General features: G+C 39.2%; 1 protein-coding gene across 1 annotated transcript in view; it reads left to right on the top strand.

Moving 5' to 3' along the window:
* The first annotated feature begins 821 nt into the window (after positions 1 to 821).
* The window catches only part of LOC150075900 (myosin light chain kinase, smooth muscle-like), a 212679-nt gene continuing 197299 nt past the window's right edge, over positions 822 to 16201 (top strand). The window contains exon 1 of the mRNA XM_090387045.1: positions 822 to 909. The gene's annotated coding sequence lies outside the window, so the exon portion shown is untranslated. The remainder of the gene's footprint in view (positions 910 to 16201) is intronic.

Here is a 16201-nt window from a genome sequence, read left to right as displayed (position 1 = left end):
AACGAAAGAGAAATTCCTGCTTCTTACATAAGACTAAAGACAGATCGCTAATTAACTGCTCAGACAGCAGTCACAGGTAGCAATTGAAAGGATTGATCTACGACCCGAAAAGAACTGTTAGGAACGGTGCGTAGTGTACGTTTAAGTACGTTCTTCTCTCTCTCTCTCCATCAAAAACTTTCCTCACACTGATTGGTTACAGTCTGGTCCTTGACCGTGCTGGTTTCAGGCTTAGCATGGTCCTTTTGTAGCACCCATTACCGAGTAGGGAGACTATCCAACCGAGCACGCGTTAGAGGCCAGTCGTGCCGCGCGTTTCGGAATGTTCGTGTAACCTGATAACAGCCGACAGTTGGTCTCCACGAGGAAGAGCATCTATCCATACTTCCTCTAAGTCCGCACGGAGTTGACAATCTAATAATATGCGGGAGAGCCGAAAAAACGAGTTATAAGCACCAAACGATGCTATAGTTAAGTAACAATATATTTTTTCCAATTGTTGCTTACGTGCGGAGTTTTTTTAGGAAGTGAAATGTACATTTTTTATGTCTGTTGTATTGTTTGGCACGCGAATGTTTTGTGCTGTAGAGCGAAACGCTCACTTAATTGTCTGGGCAGAAGATAATAACGTTTCCATTGTTCAGATAAAAGTCAAAAGACAAAAAAGATCGTCTGCTGTTTGCAAATTAAGTTATTCGTGATCGGATTTCTCGAACTGCCAAACGAAGTTTGTGTTTTGCAAAAGAACGATCGCATGGAATTTGAATTAAGAATTATAGTTCGTGTTATGTGTGTGTGTGTAGTGAGTAATTTGGTGAAAGTACAGCGTCTGGAATTTGTTATGCGGCGTTAGTGGAGTTCTTTTACGTCATCTGCGTTTTGTGAGCTTCCTTTCGATATTCAATCTGGGTAAGTATCAGTATTTTGTTATGTTTCGATTACGTTTGGTATAAATGTTTTTAGATACTTGAATCGATCGAGCAATAAATATTCTCGCTTATAAACAAGGTTCGAGAACAAATTCACGAGAGATTTTATTGATTTAAATAATTTCCCAAGAAAAAGTGCCGAATGAAGTAGTGCAAGACCGAGGCAATTCGATGCCATTTAAAAAAAATTAAGTTTTTTTCCTTTCTGATATAAACTTTAGTTTGTTTATTTGAAGCAGTACAATACAGAGGCAGCGTGTTCAGGTGGAGGATGCTCATTATACATACACACACACTGAGGGCCCACTTTATTAGGTACGCCTGCCCTTTTCATGAAAATCGCTTCTTCAGCCTTCCTCGTGGTGGGATAAGATGGATCGAGACATTTAAATCCTCAACCATAAAATAAGCAATAACTATGGGACCCAGTTGAGTCAAACATGGATCAGCAGTACTCGTCTCATAAAAATGTTTCTGAAAGGGGTTGGAAGGTATAAAGGGTTGGGAACCCTTGGTTTTTAACTTTCTTATTTCTGATAAAAGAGGAATCCAAAGATAAACTACATTTTGTTTTGTTTTATTCATATTTTCAAAATACACGCGAACTCAAATTCTGATTAAACAAAGCCATCAAAATTCTCTTGAAAAGCTTTAAAGGCTTTTCATATCGTCAAATATAAACTTTTGATGTTATAAATGACATGATTATTTATTGACTATGCAATTTAAATATATAAATTTAAACAAATGTATTTTAAAATATTTTTTTATCTTGATATTTTACACATAACACTATGTTTCATAAAAAATAAATGAATTTCCTTAAAATTTATATGTTTAATCTTTTCTTTAATTTTTATTGGGTATTGAGAAGATGATTTTTGGTTTTAATGGCGCAAGGGTATCAAGAAAAAAATATAAAAAAAATTCAGTACAATAATTTTGCTGTCACAGTATATTAGAGATATTAATATCCAATTAATATTAATTAAATTAATTACATAATTCTTTAATTAATTATATTAATTACAAATAAATAAAAACTAATAAAATAAGTTTAATTAAAATTTTATTTTGTATAACTTTTATATTAATGCAATAAAATAATAATAAACAAATAAAATTTATTAGTGTTTATAAAAAAAAAAGTTAGCTATTGCAAGCTTCAGGATTATGATACAATATGATTTATTAATTATTCAGAATTTTAATCGAAGGGGGGAGGGAAATGACAGACCACCCGAGTTCATTTTTTCGCCCGTGTGCTCAAATTATACAAAATTTTTTTTAAAATTCTTAATAATTTTGTTGTTATTTTAATCTTATTTCTATGATAATTTTCTATATAATAAAATATATTTCCAAATCTATTGAATTTTGTTAATACACCAATTTTTATCTCGTATAAGTATACTATAAGATTGAAGTACGAAAGGACTTCGGTTTTCCATGTTTCTGCTAATCTGATTGGCTCTTTTGTATCAATGCTTCAAAATAGATTTCAAGAGGGCCGGATACAACCAGTTGGTTCCTCTGGTCTTGTACACAGTGTAGTCTTTCTAAGGGTCATTTAGACTATAAAATAACAATAATTATCCACCAACGTCAGACTCTTTAACTCCAAACGGCGCACGAAAGAACCCCCTAATTGTAGACAGAGAAAGAGAGCACCTCCCTTGAAATTAGAGAGGTGGTGGTTCAAACATTAGAATGAATAAAAAGTTCGGTTGCCTTTGTATAAGGGAGGGGGGGGGGTAATACAGTCCGCAGAGTAGAGACGCATAACGCCCTTTTTGCGTGAGCAATGTTAATGTATTTGGCGTCAATTTTGTATCGTGAGGGCGGGTCATCATTAAGTCTTGGCTGAGTGGTAGTGGTGGTTTTTATGCGTGGGTGGCCACGTTTTCTTCAACATTACTGAAAGATTATCAAAGTCAAAATGAAAGAGAGAAAGAAGTAGTAAAATTATTTAAAAAGAATTCTTATCCTGTAGCTGTCTTATTCATGGTTCTGATCCTAATCCCATGTACTTACCAAAATATGAACCACAAGTGTAATGTTGTTTTCGATTTGTAATTAACTTAAAATGGACTTTTTTTTTTAAGTAATTCAACTCGCTGTTGACTTTAAAGACAGCCCTGACCTTTCGTAGACGACCTTCGACCAGTTCAAGCTGTCAAAGTGTGCCATATTGGTCTGTCGCCCTGATGTGTCTCCCCTCTCTTCGAAAAGTGTTTTATAAGGTTCATATCAGAACTCTGGGACGGCTGGCCTAATTGTGGAACTTCATATTCCTCTCAATGCCTTTAGGGGTCAGGGAATACCGCAATAGAAGATGAAAAACCCAGCCCCAACACCATGAGGTTTCTTCCTTCCAATTGCATTTCTGGATCGCCCCCACCGATAAATGGTGTTCCAGCATTCTGCAAACTGAAACTCGACCATAATTTGAACATCTCCTTATGGGCAATCCCATTGATATTTGGTGCTTCGATATCAGAGGGATGTCTTCGAGGACAATGTATGGGTAAGTTGTTGTTGTAGGGTTTTAGGAACATCAGCAACTCAGGCCATATTGCTCCGTGTATATTGTGCAATTTTCTGATTTGCTGGATCCAGTTTCTGAGAGAAAAAAAAGCCACGGTAAAAGGTCCATAAACATTCCTCCCGTCATCGAAGAGACTTGAACTCTGATCTTTTCCACCCGGTATGCGGAGGACCGCAATCCTGTGCCACCCACGAGGACAATATATTGTTAAATAAATCATATTCATAATTCACTGATCCGTATCCATCAATTTTCTTGGTGTTCTTTGCTCTCGAGACTGTGGTTTGACTGTTGTGTCAAACTGTTGATGTAACAACCGACGATTAGACCACCTTAAATTCTGATACGCGCATAATTCTGCTACTAATATATTTGTTGTTTCTTTGCATACTTTTGGCTGACATTGTTAATTATCTCGGATGGGTGTCCGAATATTCTGTAAAGGCAGTGTATTTATTTCGTACACACCTATCGATATTCTGTATCTCCGATAAACAAACATTTTCCCAACTCTCTATGCGTTTCAGTAAGAATTAAACTTAAAAAAATAACGTCCAAAAATAAACTGTATTCGATTATCCGAATTTCAGACTTCGGATAATCGAGGTCCTGTTGTGAATTTAGCAAGGAATGAACGCAAGATGAAAGAGCCTCCATATAGGCGTTGGTATTAATCTTCACAAAGTACAGATGACACCGAATGAATATTTTTTCTTAGTCTGTGCATGCATCTCCCACGCTAGTAATCAGCAGCTGGTTCAGAGCCCAGGAAGTTTTCCTTTTCTTTCTCCCCTCCACCCCATAGCGTTCTGTTTCATTGCGAGCACCCTAATTACGGTCTTGTTTGCGAAAGGAAGTGACGTGGGAGTGATCAGTCCGTCGAAGTTGACCCAAGCACCTGGCATTGAGCGGGTTCCAAAATTAGCCATTTAGGAGGTGTTGAAAGGTGACAGGTGAAAGGTCGCCACTTAACCTGCCACCTGGGCGGTGATTTAGCTGCGTGTTTACCTGCCGAGATGTAAACAGCAGTCGCCAGATGACGCCACATTGGTGTCTGCAAAAGATAAGACGGCTTTGCGTTAGAAACTGAATTTAAAAGCGAAAAAAAAAAAGAGAAAGAAAATCAATTATAGTGTTTACTGTGTCAAGTTAACCAGAAAGTGGTTTGAGTTTTAGTCCACTCCCCTCTGAGTTGCGATTTACAGATACGATCTCGTCTTCGTTCTCTGCGCCCAGACATTCACTTCGAGAAAACATGTTTATTCCAGCCTCACCCAATCCCTTAACACACTTTTAAACAACTCCTCCACCTTTTTCTTCGAGCAAACACTGATGGCAAATAGTACTTGGATTCCTCTTCAATATAACTTTGAAACCATTGTAAATAAATGCGCACTCACTGGCCAAAATATTAGAGACCTTTATTCAATATCTAGTAAGGCCACAGTTTGTTACAGTCCGTACATGTGGTCGCCTGGATTACATCAGGTCCCTGAGGAAATCTAGCTTTCAGATTTTATTTTTCTTCCACCAGGATATTAGTTGGCTACTGTGGGTGTGGTCGGTAAAAAACTGCGACGTGAGCTGCCATTTCCAACGATCCCAGACCTTACCTTTTCATTGGACTCAGATGAGGATAATTAGGCGACTGATGTTGGAATTCATGGGAATGTTCCTCGATCCATTCAGATACAATTTTTGCACGGTGGAGATGGTTGCATTGTTTTCATGAAAGGATCCGTCTCAAACCCCGAAAAAATTGAGCACTGTTGGGTGATGTTTGTCTGATACCATAGAAAGATAGTCATTGGAGTCAGAGGAATGGACTCAGTCCATGCCAACAGAACATGCCCTATATAAAACTCTTTCCATCTGACTTTGAGGATATTCGCTGCAAATGGTGGTACTGCTGAATGTACTTATAGAGAATTATTCCAGCAATTTTTTGACCTTCAAGAGACATTGGAGGATCTCTAAAGTCAGAAGGGGAGTACGTTGAAGGTGGAATACCAACTAAAGATTAGCGATAAAAGTTATTTTTTTTTATAAAAATTAACCCAGTCACTTTATTTTCAGACCTCATATACATTCCACCCCCATCTTTCTGTTCTTATTTCTTTATCAACTCCTTGGTGGTTGTCGTGCAACCGAAGGATGCATTCATCAAAATGCACGTGATGAATTTCGGGAGACCGTGTCCAGGGGTGTATGAAAAATGGCGCCGAATCAGTTTCTTCATCTTGTGTTCTGTAATGCGTTATCTGTTGCCTGTAAGAAGGAGGCGGACAGGTTAATATTTCTTCGTTCTCTGATTGGGGACAGGCGTGGAGCCGTTATTGTGCCCGGTGACAGGTGGGTGAATTATGGTTTCCACAAGACCGATAGATGGCATATATTTTGTGCACCACGCCAGCAACCAGCCTGACAAGTCTGAAAAACTTGTGCCTACCCACAGGTCATTTAAGTTTGAGAAATGTTCCCACTTTGGAGAGATCTGTGACCATTACCAACCCCTTTGATGGCTGTATCGAAGTGTTTTATTGATTGGAGTTCTAATACAGATTAGGTCTAAGTTACAGAGTTAGATATGGACATCTATCTAACTCTATGGTCAATAACCAACATTATCGTTGGTTACTGATCTAAGAATAAACGAATGTGTTAGAGGGAGAGAGATATTAATGAATTTTTATTGTCCCACAAATATGAATTAAAATAACAGAGGATTCTCTTCCCACCCCTCAACCCATACATGATACTCTAAGGTCGAAAAGACAGAAGATATTTCTCGAGTATCTTCAATGTTCACTAGATGAGGGTCGTATTCCGACTGGTTTCAGAGTGGAGAATTTACAGATGAAAATTCGGAAGAACAGCACATGGAATGGAACCTCTGATTGCCCTCTTTTGAACAGCGCCTGAGAGTTTGAGAGAAGTTGGGAACTTTCCTGGATGCCGAAAAAATGTTTCCATGGTAGGGCGGGTTTTGGATTTGTACAGAGTCAGTAGGTTTTTTTCTGCCGATCTCACCATTGCAGTTGTCCGTGTTTGGATCCTTTCAAGAAGCTCAATGTCTTTTTTGATGAGGTCTCCATAATTGAACACAGTATTCCAAATGTGCTCTTACATTTGCCTTATACACTGAAATTATGATAATGTTATTAGTGGAATCCCACAGGGTTCAGACAGGCTTCCAGGACAGCCCATGGAGTTTTATGAATGATATACAGGAATTTTGTTGGCAGGGATAAGGAAGTGATTATCCTATTGTATAAGGCAATAGTCAGGCCACATCTTGGGTGCTGCATACAGGTCTGGAGGCCTTATTTCGGGAATGATCTGCTGGAACGGTACAGAGAAGGGCGACGAGATTGGTGAGAGAAACAAAGGGGTGCTCTTGCTGCAAATTACAGTGTCTCGAATCTAGGCACATGTAGGGTGATCTGATTGAGGTGTTTTAAACTTTGAATGGATTGAGCAAGCTCAATGCTAATGGCATTCTTCATCTTGCTGAGGCTACACACGTGAGGCGGAATAAATTCAAATTGAGGAAGGATGGTAGCAGGATAGACATGCGGTAGTTTGTCTTCAGCCAACGGGTGATTGCTGGAACAAGCATCCATTCGTTGCTGTTCAAGGGTAGCCTTTGTTCTAGAAGGGTAGTTTGAATAAATTTAAAGAAGAAGTAGACAAACTGTTGAACGGGATGGATAGGTGAAATGAATGTTTTTTCTTTGGCTGCTGTTCTGTAAGCTTTCTTTCTTGCATCATTGCTAATAATGGTGATGGTAAGTCAAAGTTTTAACAGAGAACGGTTGTTAAAAATTGATTTGGCAATTTTTGGATGGCCCCCTAACTTGTTAACGAATCTTTTTTTAAACAGATTGAAGAAAATGTAGATCAACAACCAGCTTGAGATATTCAATGGCTCTTTATTATGTAGTATATTGGGAAGTAATGGTGTTTACGCTTGTCATAAATATAAATACACACTCCTGAGTCGCAGTTGGCTTTCAATAGATCATATCATTAATAATAATCAAGCGCCATATGTGCTCTGTGTAATCAGGTCGCCCACTTTTTCTTTTTTTAACCTTTCGGAATATATTAAAATATCATTAGAAGTTCCATTTTCGGGGCAAGTGAAGTCATCATAATTTAACTTGCAGTGGCTGTTCTCGGGACGAGTTTCATTAGTCATCTGTGTGTTCATAGCTGGCCATTACGTGCTCCGATGATGTAATTCGAATGACCTCCATTTCTTGTTCTTATCCTAGTCTGGGCGCCATGTATACACACACACACTGCCCCCTCCCCTCCCCTCCCCTCCCCTCATAACATGCGAATTGTGACATTTGTTCTATTTGTACGCGCGTGTGTACTGTTTAATTAGCCATTCGTACTTCTTATACATTTGGGACAATCTAGAAAATTATAACCTGCCACCAGGTTGGTTAGGGCTGGTTTGTACACATTTTCACCTCCCCCCCAACAAAAAAAGAAAACATTCTGGCGCCAATAACTCGTTCTCAATTTTGGGGGTTAGGACTTAAGCCGAAATTACTATTTGCATCCTTGTCTGGTCACCATGGAGACTGCTGGTTGGTCCATCTTGGTTTCTAGGAACATGGCTGTGTTTGTTTAATATCTCGTGACGATAGAAAATTGGCTTCACACCTTACGTTTTGTGCAGCGATTGAGGTAGGTTGGCAAATGCTTACGAAATGTTTGCTGCGAAGGTTATGACGAGGAAAAATTGTCGGATAGCAGTTGGCAAATAATGAAAATGAAGTAAGTGTTGTTGCCATAACAACAGAGAGAGAGAGAAGATAATTTTTTTTTTTTTACTGAAACAGTGATTCTTAAGTTTTTTTGTTCCAAGATCCTTCTTCCTCCCACCATCGGGGTGAATAAACTGAATTTTTCTAGCAAAATGGTAATTAATTAGTTCATGCTGAAGACAGAATTGAACAAAAATTTCGAAACGTAGTTAGTTAACTTAGTATACCATTATTAGTAGTATTGGTATTAGTAGTGGCAAATAATGCAAGGAAGCAAGCTTATTCAGCAAAATTTATTCAAACAACCCACTTTCACAACACCAGATGGAAGTTTCTTCCAACAATAAATAACTGAAAAGAAATTTTCGCACATCTGTCCTGCAGCCATCCTTTTTCCATTTGAGTTTACGTTCCCTTCGTGTGCGTCTTCTGAGAAAGAGAAAAGAGTACCGTCAGCATTAAGTTTACTCAATCCATTTAAATCCTTAAACATAATCAAGTCTCCTCGCAAGTGTCTTTTGTGGTAAGAGTATCCCTTTAGGTTCTTGACTAATCTGATTGCTCTTCGTTACACCCGTTCCAAGACATCCACGTCCTTCCTAAAACGTGGCTTCCAGTCCTGTATGCAGTACTCAAGATGTAGCTTAATCATTGCCTCACACCACCTCCTTGTACCTTCTGCCAAAGTTCCTGCATATCATTGACAGAACCACATGAACTACCCTAGGAGAGTTTATGGGGATGGTATGTTACTATAGACGAAACATTGGTGTACCACTTTAACTCTGGAACAAAAGAAATAGTGAAAGTATCCCTCTTCCTTCCCCCTTCTAAAATGTTTCGAGTGCAGAAGCCGGTAGAGAAAGTCATGGCATCCGTCTTCTGCGATGCAGAAGGAGTGATCATGGTTGATTTCCTGGAGCGAGGTGCCACCATCAATACGATGTTATTATTCTAACCGGGTGAGACATTTATGTGAGGAGTTGAAGCTCAAGAGGAGTGGAAAATTGGCCAATGGAGTCATCTTGCATCAAGGCAATGCACTAACGCATACAGCGTTTGTTATTCAAGTAACACTGCGCGAGTGTGGGTCGAAGCTATAACAGCATCCGTCCTACTCATTGGATTTGAGTCCATCCGGCTATTTTCTGTGTCCAAATCTCAAAAAGGACTTGAAAGGACAGAAATTATGTGACAGATGCAGTCAATAACTAGTATCAGTCAATCTCTTCATACCAGTGCCAATAGATCGTGCCACAAAGCCTGTTGACTTAAGGGAGATTGTTGAAAAATAAATGGGTTTTCACAACTTTCCAGCATTCCTTCTATGAGAGGTTACAAACTTTTCAACATCCCCTTGTACATCTTCCCCTAAAGTAACAGGAAGAATCGAAGTGACGTGTTTGCTGCGCGAAGATTTGTGTCAAGAAACTTGCCGAGACCTATAAATCCAATATTTTTCAGGAAAGAAGGAAAATCAGAGGTGAACCCAGGAATTTCGTTTAAGGGGAGGGCTCAGTTATTCCATATTGGTAGGCGGAGTGGACCTAGCGTTCAGGGGGCTGCTTTGCATAAGATACACCACATGTTCCATATTGGTAAATTTGATAATCGTCAACATGACAGTACAATTATATAATATAAAACAAAACGTTCTTGGGGACTTTAGCCCTCTCTCAGTGGGTGCACTTATAAGAGACGGAATTTCCTTTCCCCACAACCAGAAACACACCAACTATCTCACGAATGATAAAACTTTCATAAATGTGTGTCAGTTTTCAAAAAGAAATGAATCTCAGGATTCGTGGCCGCTGTGAAAAATTAGTGGGCTATTCCAGAACCTCACCTTTCTTGCTGATACCTGCTTAATTGTTGTCAGAAAATGTGCACGCACCCTCTTAATTTTAGGCGTGTTGATTAGTGTTAATAAAGCTTCTATTGTGCTACAGTTTTCAAATAATTCCACCCTGTTTAGGGCCGGGTCGAGGTTATTTCATAAATCTGCATAACTCCAGGGTTCTCATATGCCTGCAGAGAATATAGCAAAGGGTGTTCAACAGCGGATTCCTTCTGTGACCTGGGAGGAGACTGAGGGCTGATGGCTAGGATTGATTGGATGTTTTCCTCCTCCGGTTTTTAAACTCCATAACGCGTGTCAGTATTCTAAGAATTGAACAAAGAAAAGTCAGCTACAAAATGTCAACGAACAAAATGTCAACTACTGTCGGCGAATCTTTCTTAGAAGAAAGATAAAACGAAAGACAAAATCCTGTTTGACTATAAAAACATTTCACTTTATCTTGACATTTCTAAGCTTGCCAAACAGGCTAATAAACAGAGATATCTAGAGTAAGTAAGTCGTGGTTATTGTGTAGGTTTTCGGTGAAACATTCCTTCCCAGCAAGTGTACATACGGGTTCTTCAAGAAGTGTCCATGACATCGAGTAAGGCGCAACTGTAGCAACTAGTTTGACCACCACGGGGCTCCTAGAATACTGGGACACTATCTGTCATTCAAATAAAGATCTCGCTTTTGCTTCCCCTCCCCCTCCTTTTCCCTCGTTACCAACTTATCGCCTTTGCGCGTACAGGGGGGGTCGTGAGCCTTTCCCGACTGCATCCGAAGTAGAATCGAATCTGGAACGTAACTGCGTGGCTTTCATTTGGCTGCACGACAGCAGATATCAATCATCTTAATTCTCCTTTGCTCAAGAACGTGCTCGGCCCGTTGCCAGTCCAGAATAAATATATCGGGACACGTGACTACTTGGTTCGGATGATTTCACCCGGATGACTCATCGCGTGTCCCTTAATTTAAAAAAATAATAAAAAAAGAGTCGCCCTGCGCTTCTACATTAAAGCAGACCTGAAAGGCGGAAAAGACATGCTTCAAGTGAGTTATTAACTTCTCTTTGGTAAATATAATGCGGTATTTCTTTGGTCTTTTCCTTATTAACTTATTTCTTCCTTTGTTTCTCTTTTTTAAGTTCTTAATCTCGCTTTTAATTAGCTTTGGAGAGAAATAGAGAGCTGGAGTGCCCGGGTGGGGCATCTTATGATTATCGCTAGAGGGCAGCACGTGTCATCGAAAAGGGATTGATGAGCTATAATTATTTTGCCGTTATTAGTAATATCTGTTGATTCAGAATGACTTCGTAATGGTTATTCGACTTTCCTTATGTAGACTAAGAGTGATGGAGTACCCAGAAAGAATCCCACCGGTCTTAGTGCTTATGATGTCACTGCTAAGTGGATCCAGGTGTCAAATTAAACGCTGTTTTTACAGATATCATCCTATAAATTTTCCTTTTTTTTAAGTTAATGTCCAAACAATATCCAAATCAAGAATGAAGTGCGCCTGATGTTAGATGTAAGGATGCGTCTTTTATTCATGAAAAATGTGCGTAAGAATTTACTGAAACTTATTATTAATTTGATAGGTGGGTGGAGGACTGGGGAACAAGAATTTTGGGGGAACAGCATTTGGTGTTTGTAGATGGATTAGTTGTTAAAAGAAATATACCGTTGTGGGATAAAAATATCTGGTTTTTGTACATCAGAAGGAACTGTAGTTGTGGTATGTTCTTGTGAAGAAAGATTAAAGATTAAAATCATTCCGGGAAGAGAAATCTGATCTTGTTTGTTTTAGAAAGAAGGCTAAGCGTAGGTTAAAAAAACAGAAAGGAAAAATAGTTGTTTTTAGTATGAAATAACACAGGATTAGGTTTCATTAGCATTGAAGTTAACAAGGTTATCTGCTTCCAGCTATAAACGTTTTGAAATAAAGGCAAAAGAGGGATAGTGTTGTTGTTTTAATACGGTTTTAGGAGCATCAGGGACTAAGGATATACTGCTCCGTGTATATTGTCTATAAATTGCTTTTGAGGTTGATTTTCTGTTTGCTGGACAAAAAAACCGTGCTGTCCTCGCCTGAGACCGACTAACTCGGCCATATTGTGAAAAAGTCCCATAAAAATTCCTGTCGTCTTCGATGGGACTCGAACTCAGGTCTTTTCCACCCGATGTGGGGGAGGACCTCAGAACACACGCAATTTAGAGACTGTATACATAAATAATGTTGGGTTATGTGATTCTGTTGGGTAACGGGCCACTTAAGTACCACGAAGAAGCGGTGGTCACTTGAAAGGCTGCTACTTTATCCATAACTGCAGCGAGGAGGCGCGCCATCTACTTAAGAGCTCGCACTGGTCAACCCCTGTAACCAACGTTTTCTAAAATTTTTAAGAATATTTTTATTAATTATTATAAAAATTATGGAAATGAAAAGGGGCAGCTAAACACCACGTACCCACCTGGCTTAACACCGCGCGTTTCATGTCTCAGTGAATCGTAACCCCAAAGTATTTTTCGTCCCTGTTCGATGACTTTAACACCCCCCACCCCTCACCTCCTAGCTTGTAACTGCTGGATTTCTCTTCCCAAGGTGCAAAAAACATACATTTAGAAGTATTAACGTAGTGTATGAGTGAATTATTGCGGTAGAGAGTAGTCATCAAGATGGAAATGGACCACAATCACAAGCGAAGATTGCTGATGCGCCTAAAACTCGATGACAACAAGACCTTGAGAGATCCATTAACCCTTTGTTACTCCAATTGTTCAAGCTATAGTTTCTCTTTCTCTCATTACATCATTATTAATGAGAATGTCACTAAAGAATCATCGGTACAGATGTGGACAGATGCTGGTTACTTGAATATTCCGAATAAAGAAATAAAAATAAATTGGCTCTTTATATTCGGGGACAGCTGTCCCCGAATATAAAGTAAAATTTATTCTAGAAGAAAAAAAACACGCTACCCTCTGCTGAGACCTACTAACTCAGCCACGTTTAGAAAAAGTCCATAAAAACTTCTCGATTCATTAAAGGGCTTCAAACACTGCCTTTTTCCACCGGCTGTGAGAAGGACGGTGTTATATCCACTGTGCTACCAACTAGGGCTTCAAAATATGAGAAAATAAAATAAATTAATTATTAAATAAAATAAAATAAAAAATTATAAAAATAAGTAATCGATATGAAACTACAAAAAAATCGGAAAACAAATAAAGATAAAAATAAATAAATAGAATAAAATAATTTTAATTCGAGACAGCGTGTTTAAACGTGAAATTCTGTCATGGATCAATAGTTTAAATTTATAATCTCTTCTATGCAGTCTCGAAACCACCACTCTTCAACTGAACGCAATTAATTATATAAATTGATGGACAAAAAGATCCAGTTTCTCCAAAAAGGTCCATTGATGGACAAAAAGGTCTAGTCGAGTTTGCGCAACAAATTCGACTTTACTTTTTGACTCAGGCACCTCCGTAGCCAGGTGGGAAGGAACAGCAGTGGGTAGCACACGCTTCTTGATTAGACCGGGGTTCGAGCCCGTCCCCACCAAATATGGAGGATGCGGAAAGGTCAGGGAATGACCACCGCATATCCCGGAGCAATATGGCCTTAGTTGCTAATGCTCCTAAAAACCAAAACAACAACAATAACAAGATACAATTCTGGGACAGACGGACGGACAGACAACCGAGTGACATTATAAGGGTCCTTCGTTAGACTACGGAGCCTAAAAAAAATAATAAAACACAAATTATACGCTTCCCTCCTCACACATGTAACTATCCAGTTGACCGTTGAATTTATTCAAACTATCAGCCTCAACTACCTGCGAGGGCAACTTGTTCCTGCTATCAACGACTCGCTGGCTAAAAGAAAACTTCCTACAACTTAATCTAAACTTCAACCCCTCTAATTCCAATTTATGACCCCCAAATTTGGAATTTTTTATAACAGTGAGAATTACACCTTCGTTCATTTTACTAATCCATCTCATAGCCTTATAAACCTCAAGGAGGTCACCTCTGAAGTGCCTAGTTGCCAAACTCTGTAGCCCGCATAATCGAAGTCTTTCCTCGTATGGTCGTCCTTCTGCTGATCTCAGCATTCCAGTTTCCCGTCTTTGGACCTTTCAAACATCTCAATGTCTTTCTTCAGATGAGATCTCATCTGAAAAAAGACATTGAGACCTGACCTTACCCGAATGTGAAGAATATCAGTTAATCACAACATTGCTGTGTTTTGAGACTAGGACCCTGGAGGGAGATCATTTTCAGGTGTTTAATGTTTTAATTGGAAGACATGCTTCAGCATCTTCACTCTTTCTCAGACAACACGCAGAGGACGTAAATTTAAATTGGAAAACGATGAAAGCAGGTGTGTTGTGAAAAAATTTGCATTCTGCTATAGAGTAATTTATTTATTTATTTTGATAGAACAAACTTTCATTTGATCTTGTAGAGTGGGTAGGTTGAATACATTTTAAATGGATTGTACAGATTATTACGAGAGGTGATCATTGAATTCGCGAACTGGTGCAAGATCTTATCTTCATTGTCATCTTCTGTGGATTTCTCCTTCCAGAAATACTCTCCCTTGAACTCTGCACACTTTCCCCACCGTCGTACCCACGCATTAAATGCTTCTTGAAAGCCATTTTTCGAAAGACTGCGAAGTGCTTCCGTTGTGGCCCTGCGAGCATCGTTGTCGGACGCAAAACGCTTGCCTTTCAGAGCTTTCTGCAGACATGGAAACAGGAAGAAATCACACTGGGCTTAGTCCGGTGAATAAGGAGGATGTGAAAGAACATCGGCACCTATGGCAGTGATCACTGTCTTCACAATATTAGCCGTATGGGGTCTGGCATTATATTGATGGAGAAACCATTTCACACTGGAATATGGCCGTCCTACCGAGGCACTCATTTCCATACGCTTCATTCATATCTTTAAGTGTTTGTGATGCATTTAAGTCCAGTCTGACACTATTGTGTCAGACGGGACTTAAATGCATCGATAAGTAGAATCGCATATCGCTGTTCAATCTGTATGTCCGACACGATACGTGCTTCAAACGATCGTCAGTAACACGCGGCTATATATATATAATAGTATTTTTATAATTATGTACACTGAAAAGACAGAATTCATGAGATACATGATTCCTGGACAAAGCGAAACTGTCACCCCTCTCGCTAGTGGACAAACCCTTGGCAGGTACTTGGCAGGTACCGGTACATAGATGACGTAACTGATGCAAATATAAATATGGTATCACCATCGTCTTATACATATGGACATGTGTTTTTGTAAGGGCTGCTTCTAGAACGTCAGTTCAACTCCGCTTCTTAACTCTGTGAAGAACAGTACCACCGTAAAAGGGCCAGATATGTGAGTAGTGATGTTTGTGTGTTCTGTTGTTGTGTTGTGGCCACTTCACTACCCAGAAGCATCACTCACCCGGAGAGATGATACTCTTGATCTGATAATCAGCAGCGATTATTCATGCATTAAGAATTTGCAGATAAAGCAACCACTGGTTTACAGTGATCACAGTGTACTGATGTGGGATTTACTTAAAGATGTAACTACCATCAAGGCTAAAGGGAAGGGCATTTGCTTTCGTAAAGGGGTCTCAGACAGTTTTTAAATTCTGTGCAGTGAGATCAACTGATGATGTTACCAATGGTAAATTCTAAATGGGAAGCTTTTAGGGACTTAATCTTGGAAGCTACTAGGCTTTTCATTCCAACTAAGAAATAATCTTCAAGGTTTAGGCTTAAATGGATGTCAGATGAATTAATGAGACTCATAGCAGTGAAGAAAAATGCATGGGATGCATATAAAGTATCAGGTGACACAGAAGCCTATGACAGGTATAAACTAGTCTGTAATCAAGTCACAAAGGAGGTTAGGCAGGCGAAGACAGATTACGAGACTTCTTTGGCAAAGGATGCAAAGAAAAACAGCAAGGAGTTCTTTACTTATGTAAACTCTAGAAGGAAGGGGATGAATCAGATTAGTCCACTTAACATAGACGGGTTGACTATTGATAATCATGCTCAGGTGGCTGATAAACTGAATGA

The sequence above is a fragment of the Mastigoproctus giganteus genome, chromosome 13 (genome assembly GCF_048544385.1).
Source record: "Mastigoproctus giganteus isolate SK-2022 chromosome 13, ASM4854438v1, whole genome shotgun sequence".
NCBI classification, from domain to species: domain Eukaryota; kingdom Metazoa; phylum Arthropoda; class Arachnida; order Uropygi; family Thelyphonidae; genus Mastigoproctus; species Mastigoproctus giganteus.
Note: the sequence above shows the minus strand (reverse complement) of the source record. Positions and strands in the feature narration are given on the sequence as shown.